This window comes from Lissotriton helveticus, chromosome 1_1 (genome assembly GCF_964261635.1).
Source record: "Lissotriton helveticus chromosome 1_1, aLisHel1.1, whole genome shotgun sequence".
NCBI classification, from domain to species: domain Eukaryota; kingdom Metazoa; phylum Chordata; class Amphibia; order Caudata; family Salamandridae; genus Lissotriton; species Lissotriton helveticus.
In genome coordinates this window covers 906,133,207-906,147,988 of record NC_136057.1, presented here as the reverse complement: position 1 = coordinate 906,147,988, position 14,782 = coordinate 906,133,207, and the positions used below count along the sequence as shown (strand labels likewise).

At 46.3% G+C, this 14,782-nt stretch overlaps 1 protein-coding gene and 1 pseudogene across 2 annotated transcripts in view; one reads left to right on the top strand and one right to left on the bottom strand.

Moving 5' to 3' along the window:
- The window catches only part of TMCC3 (transmembrane and coiled-coil domain family 3), a 291,867-nt gene that overhangs the window by 223,558 nt on the left and 53,527 nt on the right, over positions 1 to 14,782 (bottom strand). The window lies entirely within an intron of this gene.
- LOC144768780 (E3 ubiquitin/ISG15 ligase TRIM25 pseudogene) lies at positions 6,411 to 7,088 on the top strand (annotated as a pseudogene).

Below are 14,782 nucleotides of genomic sequence, written 5' to 3'. Positions count from 1 at the left end.
CGTCTCGAGGAAGGCGGCAAGCTGTCTGTTGACGGTCTTCTCGATGACTTTGGCCGGAAAAGGAAGGAGTGAGATGGGACGGTAGTTCTTGAGGTCGGTGGAGTCCGCCATTGGTTTCTTCAGGAGGGCGGTCAGCTCGGCGTGCTTCCAGCTCTCCGGGAAGGTGGCGGTGTGGAAGGAGGAGTTGATGATGTCTCGGAGATGGGGTGCGATGATGGCGTCGGCTTTGTTGAAGACGTGGTGTGGGCAAGGGTCGGTTGGTGATCCGGAGTGGATGGAATTCATCGTGCGGGTGGTGTCTTCGGTGCTGATCGGGGTCCAGTTGCAGAGGGTGGTGATGGCGGGCGTTGGTTCGGTGGTAGGGTGCGTGGTCTTGCCGTCAAAGCTGTTGTGTATGTCGGCGATCTTGCGGTGGAAGAACGAGGCGAGTGAGTTGCAGAGGTCTTGCGAGGGAGTGATGTCATTGTTTCTGGCACTGGGGTTAGCGCATATGGGGGACTTTAGGAGGATAAATATGGGAAGACAAAAAACACCATACTGTGGAGTAAATGGTAATAATAATTACATAGGCACAAAAAAATTAAGAAGAGCGCTGGGAAGATAGGGGAGAGAGGAAAGGGAGGATAGTGGTCAGTTAGGTTAATAAGGAAAGGGAGGGTAGGTCAATACATTGGATGGGGTTGGAGAGGGATGATGAGGGCTGAGGGTTGACGACGGAAGGGGGGTGTGAGGGAATGCTAGGGTGGTAGACAGGGAGGGGGAGGTGATGAGAGGAAGGGCGGGCAAGGCAGGTCGCAGGGGGGCGGACGCATCTACGGTCGGACAGAGGTGGCCAGTAAAGGGGAGCAGATAGGGATTAGGGTCCCCAATATTTTATTGAGAAGATGTAGTTTGAGTTCTTTTTTGAAGATAAAATAGTAAGGATTGCATCGAAGTTTAGTAGGCAGGGCATTCCAAATGCAGGGAGCATTGCGGAAAAGGATCGAGACTGAGTGGATTTCTTTTTCATAATGGGGGGATAAGAAGGAAGGAGTTAGTGCTTCTCAAGGATCGGGAGCAGCCGGCTTTACTGAGTTTGTTAGTGAGGTAGGATGGTGTGTTCTGATGGAGAGTTTTGTGTGTAATGCAGGCCGTTTTGTAAGTGGACCTACCTTCAATGGGGAGCCATTTAAGGGTTTTGAGGGCAGGGGAAATGTGGTCGAATCGTTTGCAGTCTGTGATAAGCCTCGCAGCAAGGTAGAGAACAGATTTTAGAGGTGCTAGGTGGATCTTGGGAATTCCAGTAAGAATGGCATTGCCGTAGTCAATTCGTGATAGTACAAGGGATTGGACTGCTAGTTTGAAATCATCGATAGGGATGAAGGGCTTGTATTTCTTTAGGTGGCGGAGAGTGAAGAGGGCCCCTTTGGCAGAATTGTTGATGTGGGCCTTGAGGGTGAGGAGGTTGTCAAGGGAGATCCCTAGTGATTTGACTGAATCGGACAGGGATAAGGAGCAGTTGAGGGCATTAAGGTCTTTGATCCAGTTCTGAATGGGGAGCTGATTGTTTTTTGGGGAAAAAAGAATTATTTCAGTTTTTTTGGAGTTGAGTTTGAGGTGGTTCATGTGGAACCGGGCTTGAATCTTGATGAGTGTTGTTGAGGTGAAGGATGTCAGCATGAGTTTTAATCTTATAGTAGAGTTGGGTGTCGTCGGCATAGAGATGGTAGTTGTTCCTGGCTTGTTTGAGAATGAGTGTTAGGGGTTCCATGAAGAGGTTAAAGAGAGAGGGAGAGAGGATAGAACCTTGCGGAACTCCTAAGGAGATGGGAGTAGGCTTAGATAGGCAGTTCTGGATTTTGATTTGTTGAGTGCGGTGTTGAAGGTAAGAGACAAACCATTCGTGTGTAATACCATTTAGGCCAAATCTAGCTCTAAGAATATTAAGTAGAGCAGAGTGATTAACAGTATCAAACGCTGCGGAGAGATCTAGGAGGATCAGAAGGCTAGATTCGTTATTGTCGAGTGAGTGGTGGATGTCGTCTACAATGTTGAGCATGGCGGTTTCCGTACTGCATCCTCTCCTAAAGCCAGATTGGAAGGGGTCAAGTATAATACTATAATAATTGTTAGCATAGCCAGTAGGTCTCGCCACTGATACCCGGAAAAGCTGTTGATTTTGGCAATGCTTTCTTGGGATGGGTTATAGAAAAACCCATTACAAGATGGTGGCCATCTTGCAATGTGTTTTCTTAAAAACAAAAGGCATCCAGAGAATGCAACCATGTGTGCACATGCATTGGTTGTAATGTGTTTTCTTACAAAGAAAAGATGGCAGCCACAGATACATGTGCATTACGGCAACTAATAATGTGTGCGTGTTTTTTTTTTTTTTAAACAAAGCACATTCTAAGACGTCAGTTGCACATTTGAGGAGTAGTGCAGGGGGCACCAAAATGCACACTCACTTCCAGCTATCAACAAGGACACATACACCCATCCATTCACATGCACACACACATACTCACAGCCGCCCATTTGCATGTGCGCAAACACACTTTCATCCATACTTGCATACACTTGCTCTCACCAATTCATAGCACAGACGCACAAATGAAGATATTTTTACACACGCGCACACATCCAGGCTTTCAATAAGGCTCTTACTGGGCCGCATTGGTGAAGGCAGGACCAGCATGTGGTGTGATAGTGAAGCACCACCAACAGGAAGGAGCTGGATTCTTCGAGGAGGGAAGAGGAGGAAGAGTGGGTCCGGGCGGGGTGGAGCGCAGAGGCCAGTGAAGAAGGGGGGGGGTGTCAGGGTGTTTGGAAGTGGAACACAGCCAGAGGCCGCCAAATCCCTGCAAGGGACCGCCACGCAAATATGTATCCATCCTCAGAGGATTATCATATTAAGGATATATATTGGCGTGGTGGCCCATGGGGTTTGGTGGCCCTGTGCAGGTGAACAGTTTGCACATGCCAAAGGACGACCCTGAGGGAAGAAAAACAATGATTCAACAGCCTTCTCACATTGGCTCACTGTCTTATTGATCGGCCAATGAGAGGAAGACCTTCCCTAACTCAGCACAGAGTGGGGTGGGATCTGTGAGACTTGCTGATCCCACTCTGACGTGTTAGGAAAGGCGCCATTGAAGACAGTCAGGCCTGGGCACTTCAGGGCTTAAACAGAAATGCACAGGGCAGAGTCAATCACTGATGTTTACCTGTGTCATCCGGAGGAGGATCTCACAGGCTGCGAGATCTTCAGACCAGCAAACCTCGGCTCAGGCTACAAGACCCCTGTGCAGTAGCACATGTTAAACACCTGACGTGATGAGTGGTTTTCAGGGTCTATCCTTTTGCTCAGCCCGACAGACTTTCAGCACACCTTAGAAAAATGGTAAGGGTGATCCCTGTTCCACATTATAACAGGATGCCACTGATGTGTGTGTATGCAGAGCACCCATCTTGTAATGCACATATTATGATGTTTTGTTTTTTAAACACGTTGCAAGAGAGCTGCAATGCATGGATGTGCACAGTGGCCATCTAAGAATAGGTCTGGTTACAAAACGAAACAAAAATCTTCAAGATAGTTGAGGTGCATGTGCACTTGTGGGGTGCAATCCACAATAGTATGAAAGTTGTTTGCCCCCCCCCCTCCTCCTCCTTATACAAAGGCCGGCATGTGAAGCGGACACTAAAGGACCTGGGGGGATCTTGTATCTCAATAAAATAAAAAATAAAAAAAGGAGGAGGGGGAGGGCTGGGATAACAGAGCAAAGGGAAGACACAATAGTCCATATTTCACTGCAACACATGACATCAGCAATGGAAAGATGCACGTCACCCATCCCCAAAAAACAGGATGAGACCATAATGTTGCTGCACAGAACAAACACAAGAATAAGGAACTCTGTCATTTACTAAGGAGCAGGGTGCTAAGATAGAGAAGACAGTCATGCAATCATGAATTACTGACTGACACAAAGCCCACAAAAACTGGACTTTTCCATCCAATCCTTAATACAATGCAGAATTTTCACATCACCTAATTATAGGTTAAGCCATCCAGCAAGGGTATTGACAACGTGTATATTTACATAAGACTACACATGACTCAGAAGCGTGTCTTTACAGGATTGCACTTGTAACATCAGTAATTATTACCCAAAGTCAATTTCTAGCACCCGAGCCAGAGATTAAGCAATCTGACCAAATCCTCTGTGGTGCCAAAAGCTGCTGAGTGTGGACAGCACTGAAAGCACCTTTAACAAGCATTTAACACCGGAGGAGTGAAGGGCGTGGGTTGTAGCTTCAAAGCGATTAAGTGATCAGCGTACTCTAATTCCTTAATGCACTTTTATCTGCCAACCTTTACACAAAACTATATTTGACAGTCATCCAGACACTGATGCAAGTTCAGTGCGGCTGGTGAGAGCTCACTGTCCCTATTCATAAATCCGGGAGCTGCAGAGGGCTCTCCCAGCCCTTAGTGCACTGCTTTAAAAGGGATCAGGAGCACGGTGGCTTTTGGCAGCTTTCACTCTCAGCCGCTGGCAGATGGTTCAGGGCTTGTTCAAAGGATTTCAGAGCCCGCGTCACTCAGGCACAACCTTTCAAAGATAGCGTGCCCGCTTAGCTGACCAATACCTAGTTCCCAGTCAGTTACAATAAAGTGTGCAGTGACAGGTTTCAGAGGTTGGGTTTCCAGGTGACTCTGTGCCACCAGGAAGACATGCTCCAGTCCTGGGGAAATATTTACCAACAAAATGCATTATGGGAGTTGTGTTGCTTTCTAGCAGAACAGCCAGTTTATATAAAGGATCATACTGTATTGCTGTGTCAGTGGAAAGCCCAACCTGGACCAAAGTGCCTTGGAACAAAAAGACGTGGAGTTATATGTTAATCTGGTTTAAAAAAAGAAGGAACACACCAGTGTCTACACAGCAGCTTGAAAGACTGCACCACCGGCTCCAGAGCTCAGTATAATGGTAACACAAGTTTCAAACCAGTTAGCGACTGCAATGTTTAAACCGTAATATTAGGAGTAGCGGAAGTGACATCATATACACTTTGATTCTGGTGACCTTCCAGAGAGTGACAGGACCGGTCTTTTACCAATATTAACGAAAAAACTTATGTTTTTTATACAAAGCTTTTCGGGTAGGGTGACTAGGCGTCCCGGATTTGCAGGGACAGTCCTGGTTTTTCACCAGCTGACTGGGTAGATTTCTGGAAATATAGATTATGATCCAGTTTTTGGAGAGGGTCAACTGAAAACTGTAGGACGTGTGTTTATATGTTTTCCAACGCAGGTATAGTTAGCAGCTGTTATAAGAAAGCAATTTAATTAACAGGCTTGACGCTGGCTTTAAAAATTACATTGTATTTATTTTCTTAGTGCCTCTTCTGTAATTCAATGCTGATGTACGCAGTCATTCTGTGTGATTGGTTGATGTAAAATTGTAGTCCTTATATATTTTTGCAAAATGTCCTGGTATTTGATTTTTAAAATCTGGTCACCCTATTTTTTTGGGGGGGTGTGGGCTGCTGTAGTAATGTAATGTGATGTGATTTGGAACAAGAAGAGAGAACCCTCCAACAAAGTCAGAAAATATAAAGGCATTCCTACTTGTAAAAGCTCATTAGTCAAACTGAGTAATTCACTGTGGCTCTAAAGTAGTCCTAAGGGCTTGCAAGTAGCAGCACATGGGTCCTGATAGTCACTCCTGGCAACTTCTGTGGCCCCATGTGTTTTCCCTGAGTCCACAAAAACCGTCCATTTTAAAACTATGCTCTTGTAATAAAGCAACCCTTACAGAGCCATTAGTCTGTGTTTTTAGGTTTCGCCCTGGGAGTTGCAACTGCGTAGCAGTTGCTCCGCCCAAGGCGAAACCTCATGATCCTACATATCGACTTTGGTTCCGCCTCCGTCTCTCATTGGCTAGCTACATAAATGGAGGCTAGCCATTGGGAGACAGAGGCGGTCAATCACGCTTTCTGGTGAAAACGCGATTCGGGGACGTTTCTGGGACTTTTTTTAAGTCCCGCCCCTTTGTCCCGGGCCGCGCTGTCATTGGCTGCCGGCCCGGGACACCTCCGTGATGTCATTCCCCGGGCCGCGCTGTGATTGGCTGGCCGGCCCGGGACCTGACTTGTTTTTCATTTTCCTCTGCTCCCAATGAACAGGGCCGTATTTTACTGTAAGCATCGCGCGAAACCGGGCTCTTGCATATAATATATGTTTACTTTCTAGATTGTTTACCGAAGATACACATAATCTCAGAGGAGTTCCGTTTCTAGTGGCAGCGCGTTCTTCCCTGACAGCCCACTAACTCCCTCCCTCTCGCCTGCTCTACCCTTAAGTTTCGGTTTCCATTCTCGCCCGTTCTCGGTGACAGTCACTCCCTGCTAAGATGGCCGAGATGTCGGGCTCGCTGTTGGACCTCTCCGAGGAGTTTACCTGTTCCATCTGCCTGGGCACTTTCGAGAGCCCGGTCACCACTCCCTGCGGACACAATTCTTGCCGTGTCTGCCTGGAGGTGATCTGGGCCACGGAGGCGCAGGAGGGCTGGAAATGTCCTCAGTGCCGCACTGGCTTCGCAACTAAACCGGAGCTCCGCAAGAACACCGTGCTGGATACCGTGGTGCAGCAGTACCTGCTGGACGTGAACCGGTGCGAGCAGGAGCAGCAGGCGCAGCCGGAGGAGGAAGAGGAGTCCTGTCCGGACGGGGCCGTGCCCTGTGACTCCTGCCTCAAGGTGGCCGCCGTCCGGACGTGTCTAACCTGCATCGCCTCCTTCTGCCAGGAGCACCTGCAGCCTCACCTGGGGAGCCAGGCGTTCGCTCACCACCAGCTGCACAGCCCGCTGGGGAGCTCCGAGCTGGGCCTCCGTACCTGCAAAGATCACAAGAAGCTCCTCGAGTACTTCATGCAGGAAAACGGAAAGTGCCTCTGCTGCTACTGCTTGGCCGACCACAAGGCCTGCAAAACACACACCGTGCAAGAGGCCAAGTTCAAAAGAGAGGTGAGTACCGAGCCCCACACGACAAGAGGGGGCACCCGAATAAGCCTAGCACCTTGTATTGTAGAACTTGTATAGCGTTTACCTCCCTCGTGTGGGTCGCTGAAGCACTTCGAGATTGCAAGTTACAGCATGTGATGTGCGGTTGTCTAGGTGTGGAAAACTGTGTTTCTGTCGACAAAGAAAACTGCTCTAACTCATCCAAAGGCGAAACCGTTGCATTGTAAATGCTTGTTTTTTTATTATATAGCTCATGACACAAACACAGCTACTCAAAGCGTCGAATAAGTGTGCCAGCATTCAAAGTGTTTAGCCTATGTAAAAAAAATACATTTCCAACATTTGATCCACCCTGCACTGCCACCTCAAATATCCAGTGAGGAAATCTCTACAAACAATGCTACAGCACCACTGACACTGAGCTATAAGTAAGAGTGGCGTTGGCGATGGTAGGGCCGTTGAGACCTAAGACATATATAGTAGTAGCAGCACCATCTACCTGTTAGGAATCGGGTCTGTCCTCGACTTCGTTCCTGCAGTGTTACTGGTATAGAGGTGGGTAAAACCTAACACTACCCACCGTATAATGATGTTGTGAGATGTGACCCCCTATCCCCTCCCCCCTACCATGTTGTTATCCTCCCTAGAGTTTACATGTTATTGCGCGCAGTGGTGGGTACGTGGGTACATCCTAAAAGTAGTGATTGTAAAAGATGCAAACATGCAATTTCAGTTATCTGGTACTGCTGTAATACATAGAAATGTGTAAAACTAATAAAAGAAATTTAAACAACAATGCTACAGAACAGCAATCAAATAAGCATTTTGTTTTTTAATTCCTTGTATTTTACAGAGCACTTTTTACTGCAGTCTTGACCTGATAGCTGAGCAGGTTCTGTGAACAGGCCTTCAGCCTACACTTCTACTACATGGCAGGGTCGGACTGGGACAGAAAATAGGCCTGGGTACCAAAATAAAAGAGGCCCTCGTTAGTGAAGTAGAAAGCGAAAAAAGAAGACCATGTTTGCAACTTGGGACAGTTCTGAACTTGTAAAGAAATGCTGTATACATGTTTTACAAGGTATGGAAGACTGTATGGAGTGGCGCTTGCTGCAAGCAATTCTTGTTTTAATATAAGGGAAATCAACAGTGAAGTCTGGCCCATCTGACCATAAAACAGGCTCACAAGCTTCTAAAACAAAAGGCCCACACCCTGACATGTCAGACCAGCCCGTCAGCAAATCCAACCCTGCTGTCAGGATCCGTGATCCCTGCAAGCAACGACTACCTAAGAGCGAGAACAAATACTGCCCGGATTTAGAGTACGCGATCTGCATCCATAACAAGACAAGTCAAACGAAAGGAAATCAGTTCAGTATTCAATTACTGAACAATTATTTGAAGGAAGCATTACTAATCAATGACGAGTGCCATGTCCATATGATAAACGGTCTTAGAACTTACAGGTCGAAATTTGGGAAATTCTGCAGCATAGGACGGGGAATTAACAGGAAGTGATAGGCTTTGCGAAGACGTGCGAAAGCAGAAGCCTGCGAGAACAACCCGCCTCCAGCCCTTTGGGTACCTAAAGAAGCCATTACAATGACAACCACCTTATACTCATAAAATGATCATCTGTAATTTACAAGCAATTGGCTGTAGGGTGTTTAAAGCTCAGACAGGAGCACTAATTTGATAGAATATGTACAGTTTCAACGCATATGGATTTCAAAATATTGGATTCAAATAATTAATGCCAAATTTAACAAGCAAATCAAAACCAATGTTTCAGGAGAGCTAGTATCCAACCAGTTCATCTTAAATACTCTAGCCGACATAGTCATTGAGGCATCACTCGATCACAAACATTCCTACTTGCAGAAGAAGTTGACTGAGGTTCCTTTGCTAGGGAAAACCTTTCAAGCAAAAGACGCAGAGAATTATAGAAAGGTAGCTCTCAACAAGGAGGTTGTCTTTATTTATAGGACTCTGAGAAGCAACCGTCAGCGTCCAGGTCTAGATTTACGAAGCTGGAGAGAGCATTTACTTCCTAGTGAATCTTATGCATTAATGAAAGTTGCATATACATATAACCAGGTCGACAGTATCGAACTGCAATAATATTGCCCCCACTCAATCACCAAACCAATACTTTGTAAGGTAAGTATATAAATACTATTCTAAACTCCAATCGTACTTACCATGGGAGGCAAGTATAAGAGAAGTTAATAACTGTAATTATATACTTTCATTACATGTAGTGGATGCTGTGATAAAACTTCACCTTCAATAAATTATGTTGCTCTACATCAGGCACCTGTTAAAAAAATAATAATAATTAAACTTGAAGATAAATCTACCTTTAGAGCTGCCTAATTAAAAGTGATTAAAAAACATGGGCAAACCTTGGTCACCCATCAAAGGTGATCAATGATAAATAATGGATAATTATGGATGGTCACATAAAATTCTAGGGGTCTGCAATCAGGGCTTTTGGGGGTCTGGTAATAGGACAGACAAAGTGTTCTTGCACCTTTACACTACAACAAGAAACCTATACCGTCGAAATAGCAGGTACTCCTCAGCCTACACCATAGTGACAACATTGAAACACCCATCCTAGGAAATTGAAGACATATTATGCCGCCTTAGTGGTTATTTGTTTACATATGATGCGACCGGATGTTATAGGGTTTTGGACTGGTTTTCTGACTGCATATGCAAGATAACATCACAAGCACTTAAGAATTATTAGCCCAAAGCGACTATTTCCAAACGACATCAAACGTACTAGTTTAATTGAAAAAAGAACTCTTTACATTAAAGAGGACATGATTGCTCATTGACATCTCGCACACGTGCACTGGGCCTCCCCGCTGAGGGACATGGCTTTGCAGCAATGCTGCCGGGAGTAGAAGGGAAATTGAATGTTCTATTGTGCAAAGCAGTGGGTGGAATTGCCCTCACGGTTTTAATCGGCATTATATTTTAAATGTTGTCCAAGCCAACATCAAGCTTCCTTGCTCCCTAGGCATTTCAGGAGCTCACACCACAAAGGATAAAAACAGGGCAAATTTGGCATGTTGCTGCAGAACATCCTTGAGCAATGTGCCCTGCACAGGGCTGAGATTAAAGGGTGTCTGTGTCTCGCCCATAGGGTAAGGTTAACACCCACACAGGTAGTGTATTCACCGGATCCGGTTGCAGGGGGCACCGGCCGAGAAGGTGCTCATAGGGGCGAATGACCAGCAGATGTTTCGACATTCTTTCAGCAGCCTTGACGTTCTGCATCGCTGAGCCTCACCTCCGGGCTGTCTCGTGCACGCGCGCCTTCTGTAGGCAGCAGCCTGCCGCCTACTTTACTCTCATCAAATGATTATTTCGGTTCTATCGCATGACTTGACATTTCAGCGCTGGCACCCTTCCCACAGTTTCCACACATTGGGAGTAGGTAGCATCTCTCAGCTCAGATCATCTTTTTTTAATCCCAGACCATGTGGTCTTTCTCCCTCGAGCACAAGCTTCACGGTTCTAGCAAGAAGCCTTCCTTCTCTTCGCCGCCTCGGAGACACGAGGCAGAGAGCGCTGTTTGCCAGGGACGCTGAACCTTATTATAGCCGTAGTGAATACAGGCAGTCAAGGGTTTGACGGTTCATCCATTAAAATAATGACCCATGCAGATATTTGTATTAATTATAATAAAGAGGTTTGACGGGCACATCTCGCATCCCGGGCCTTGGCGCGTCCCTGGCCTGCTGTGCAGGGTTCACGCCGTGCACATGGAAACAGCCGCCCCACTTACAGACGAGGGCCTTCGCGACGAGCACGGAGCATAATGGAGCGTCGTGACTGCACAGGAGCCGCTGTCTGTCAGGCGTCACTTCCGCCACCCAGACAGAGGGGAGTCAGGGCCGGACTGGCTACCGGGCAATTGTGTGTGCTGCCGAGCTAGGGGCTAATTTCTCTGTGGTGGGGGCTTATTTCATTGATGGGGACCTGCGTGCGATTTGGAAAAAAAAAAAGCAAAACGAGAGGCTACAAACCAACTGGCGACCCCGCTGCTTACCCACAATCCCACTGCACCCCAGCAGGAGGAATCGGAATCTCACGTTTGGGAAATGAAATCGCCTACAATTTATTCATCTTAAGCGAGGGCGCTGTTACAGCTCTCAGCTCGGTAGGGGGGATGCCGAGGTAGCAACCAGAAAATGCGTCTCGCTGCCGTTACCACTGAAATTCTCATAAACTGATAGTTTGTCTTTCAGAGGAAGATCTGTGTGAAGATGCTTTAAGTAACGGCATTGCAGTCTAAATAATGACTCACACTACAGTGCTCTCCTGAACATGAAAAAAACGCAGGCGGGAAGTTATTCTGGGTGCAGGAATAAAGTATTGTCATTGTCAGCAATATGGCACAGCGTGTTAAACGCTCGCCACAGACAGCTGTAGTGATATGAAGGTCAAAGCCTAGCCAAACGTGCCTTCGATCTTTCCGAGATCAATAGAGTGCCATTACATTTGCTTTTTAGTAACACCTGTTAGTTACACTGCCTTGAAGTGGAATCAGTGTAGTATGAAGCACTATATTAAATCACGCTTTTACTATTACCCAGTGCGAGGGGGGGGGCGTGTGAACTAATTGCGCCCATCTTACCAGAAGTACGCAAATGGTGTGCATTGGTGTGGAGGGCTTTGGGTACTGGTGTCAGCCACTTATGTGCTCCTGTTTGCACCCTAGTCACTGGGGCAGGCGGTAAAACAGCCCCAAACTGCCTCCTCCCAGACCTCCTGTCTCCAGCATGGAAGACGCCCAGGCCCTGGTCACTACATAAAGAGTCTGCCATGCGTAGGCCACAGATCACCAGGTCAAAGGCATCCCAGGCTGGTTATAAGGGATAGCTGGAAGGGGGTTCCCTTACTTCAAGAGTCATGCTACAGGTGTAGCGTATCCCCCACCCCCTCCAGAGCAGGTGATTGGGTGTGCCTTACAAATCCCACCCTTCCATGATAGAAGGGAGACTGGAAAGGCTGTCGAGTTCCACTTATCCTCTTGGAAAGAACAGCCATAAAGTCCATCAGAGGGGGGTGCTTGGTGGGCTGCTTGATTACTTGAGTCATTTGTTCTAGGCTATCTGGAGGCAGGGCCAGCCCTTGGGTAGGCTTTTTTCAGTACATGGTTACTGTAATGCTTGAGAAGATAGGAAGCTGCGGGTCTCCACTGGTTCCACAGGCCATCTAATGTAGGTTAAATCACACCGATATACCAGGACAGAGGGCACTCCGAGCAGGGGCGTAACACAGGCACCCCAGCCCCCGCGGTCCCCTCAGCACTGTACTCTGGCTGCAGAGCTCTTGATTGAGCCCGGAGGAGGGCCCTCCACGTGCCTTGCAGTGAGGCCCCCTCAAGTTTCGTTACGCCAGTGACTCCGAGGTGACCATGTACAATGGATGGAGCGTCACCATCCTGTTTGGCGACAGACTGCGCCAGCCTGACAGTCAATGAGGAGAGGAGTGCATATCAAAGCACAATAACGGAGCTCTGTGAGTTTTCTTGCTAGATGTTTACGTAGCAAGAATTGTTGGGCCCTTCTTAGCCTGATGGTGCAAGATTGAATGTTGCTTGGAGAAAGGAACATCTGCAGGGAGGCATCGCCTACTCTACACCCCTCCAGCTAGGAGGCTGTCTCACCACAAAGCCTGCAGGGCCAGTACATGCTAGCCCAAGGCACATAAAACTTACTGACCACAGCTTCTTGCATTGAAACTTAACCTTCTTATGGAGTGTATATGATAGTTTTTCTCTAGGATTGTTTTTGGACCATGTTATAGGCTTTTGAAGGTTATTAATGATCACGAGGAGTAATTTTTTTAAGAGGTTATGAAGATGTTATGGTATCGGTCATGGACACAGCACTATGCAACAGCACTATTTCCGAGTGTTCTCTTCGCAATGGAAATGTTTAATACTAGTAGAGGCGGCTCGTCACCCCACTGCTCACAGAACAGTGTAAACGAAAAAATAAAATGATAATAACTTCAGGTATTATCATTTTATTTTAATTATAACTGAAGTTATTATCATTTTATTTTTCGTATTATCAGGCAAGGGCGGGGCGGGGCTTGGTTATGCTGACTTTGGGGAGGAGGCGTGATTGTTGTGCATTCTGTAAAGTACTCATGAATATTTGACCGGCCCTCTATGGCGGGCCAAACAGTCATGCGCACTTTGCATGTTCTTCATGCAGGCTGGATTACTGCCAGCATGGAGAACATGCTCTGGCCCCCGTTCCTTGGCTGAGCGCCGAACCACGGTGCTCCGACCAATAACAGCGCTGCATTGCAGCATTGGGATTGGCTCAGTGAAGCATGGGTGCTTACCATTCACAACGCTGCATTGCAGCATTTTGATTGGCTATGTGGAGCCTGGGTGCTTCCCGGAAAAGATTCACTCGACGTGGGAGAAACGGGGGAAAACACGGCGAGATCAGGTAAGTGATTTTTTTTATTATTCAAACCCGTCCCCACCTGCCCCGACGCCCCCGTACCTTACCAGCTGCCACTGAATACTAGCAGGGTTGCATTTAAAAAAAAAAATCTGTAAAACTGATTTGTTTATATTTTGCCTGGATGTACTGTGTATAGGTTGTTAACCTGCTCTAATTGAAATTTGTACTGTTATTTTACTTTTCTTTATATGCAATCAATGTACATATTTACTGCACTTTTTGATTTTGAGGAGAGTATACTGATATTTAAGGGTTAATTTATTGACTATGGTCATAGCATTTTGCACTAACATTTCTCTAGAGTTTTTTCTTTGTAAAGGAAACGTTTGTCTTTAGCTCTGCAGCACTTTAATATTTACCCTGAAAAAATGGACATGTGTATATTCTGCCAGGGTATGTTTGTTTATGCTGCTCACCTGATTTATCTGAAATATGTACCATGTCATTTTATGTTTGCTAAGTGCAGTCAATGTACATTTGTATTTCATTGTTTCATTATCCTGCTCTTCGTGGTATTGATTGTCTATTTCTGCTCAATAAAAAAAAAAAGTTTCTCAGATGAACTTTTTCCAAAGAATGTCTACCCTAGTTCAGAGAAACAGTGGACTAGAGAGATGGAGGACATAAAAACGTTTGACTGGTGGGCATGTCCTCGATGATCAGATCCACATATTTTTCAGGGCTGCTTTAAGTCACACTATCAACTATTTTGATGACCTCTTCACCTGAGATCGTCATTATTGTTCTGCCAGGTGAACTGCCAAGGTTAGAAACTGTGTTTCCACCATGGTCGAGATTATTGGCCTGTGTGATCAAGCGAACACCATCCATACTTACATTGTGTATCGTGTTCCTGTCTTTAACATTTAGCAGTTGTTACAGTGTTCAGGTATGGCCTGTGAGTACTCCACCAACACACCCTCACCAAGCACATCAACACTCATCTTTGTGTTATTTTTCTGAGTGCAATCTGCAGAGTGGTTTTGATGAAAATTTTAGATGACTTAGATTCCACGACCTGCTTTTACAGCCTACCATAAACCTTAACAATTCACCTAACCCGATGTTTCCCTCTGGTAGAGAATAAAAATGAATAGTTGCAGTTTATATTTCACCAGTGGAAAATGTGTATCAGAAATCCATCAACGTTCAGAATTGTTTGCGATGTATTTATTACAATGACTAGGTAAACTACTTGTAGATTGCCCCCCAGAGCTCTTTCACGCTGTCTTTTCCAGTCTCTCTCTCTCTCTTCCAGGACCTCAG